This window comes from Cicer arietinum, chromosome 8 (assembly GCF_000331145.2).
Source record: "Cicer arietinum cultivar CDC Frontier isolate Library 1 chromosome 8, Cicar.CDCFrontier_v2.0, whole genome shotgun sequence".
In the NCBI taxonomy this organism is placed as follows: Eukaryota; Viridiplantae; Streptophyta; class Magnoliopsida; order Fabales; family Fabaceae; genus Cicer; species Cicer arietinum.
This window is the reverse complement of record NC_021167.2, coordinates 16,216,911-16,217,897: the sequence shown is the minus strand read 5'-3', so window position 1 is coordinate 16,217,897 and position 987 is coordinate 16,216,911.

Here is a 987-nt window from a genome sequence, read left to right as displayed (position 1 = left end):
CCGCTCTAAAACCGATGGGACAGAAAGAAAGGGGAGAAGTGGCTCGAAAATTAGGCGAGCAGAATATAAGAGGGAGAAAAGAGAAAGTTGGGAAAAGCATCCAACTTTGGTGTACTTTTCACAATAGCTTGAAACTCACAATTCCACTTTTCACAATGTGGGACTTTAGTATGTATAAAATTGAAACTACACAAAATATGATAGTTTTTCAAAGTGGAATTTCAAAAAATATTCTTACCAATTTGGGACTTGAATTTTTAAAAAACAAGTTTCTTTCCACTTAAATTTACAAAAAATATTTCTTTCCAATGTGGGACTTCAACACATTTTTAAATTCACACTATAACATACATATGTTCCAACAGATTCTTATACAAGCACTACACCAAAATTAGGCTTTATCAATGCTTTTTTTTTTTTTTTTTGCATTTAACAACACTTTTAAGTGCGTATGTAGTGCTGTTAAAAGATATGACACCGCTTTTTAAAATGTAAAAAGCGTTGTCGTAGGTGATTTATAGAATAAATTAATTATATGTATTTTTAAAATGGTTGTTGTAAACCAGTAATTAAAGTGGCGATGGTCTAACACACTACTAGAATTTTCGCCTATAGTGACCGATTTAGAGACCGAATATTTTCAGTCACACTAGCGACCGAAATAGAGACCGTAATTTTAAACTTAGAAACTAAATATTTTTTCGTCACTAAATCGGTCGCTAATAAATTTAGAGACTAAAATCGCAACTGAATTTTACCGACAAAAATTTTAACAGTTAACTGTTACTAATAGAAAAATTTTCTTTAACACTAGCGACCGAAATAGAGACTGAAATTTTAAACTTTGAAACTAAATATTATTTCGTCACTAAATCGGTCGCTAACAAAATTTAGAGATTAAAATAGTAACTAAATTTAGCGACTCAAATTTCAGTCGCTAACTATTTTTTAATTACATAATTTAATTTTCTTTATTAATTAAAAAAA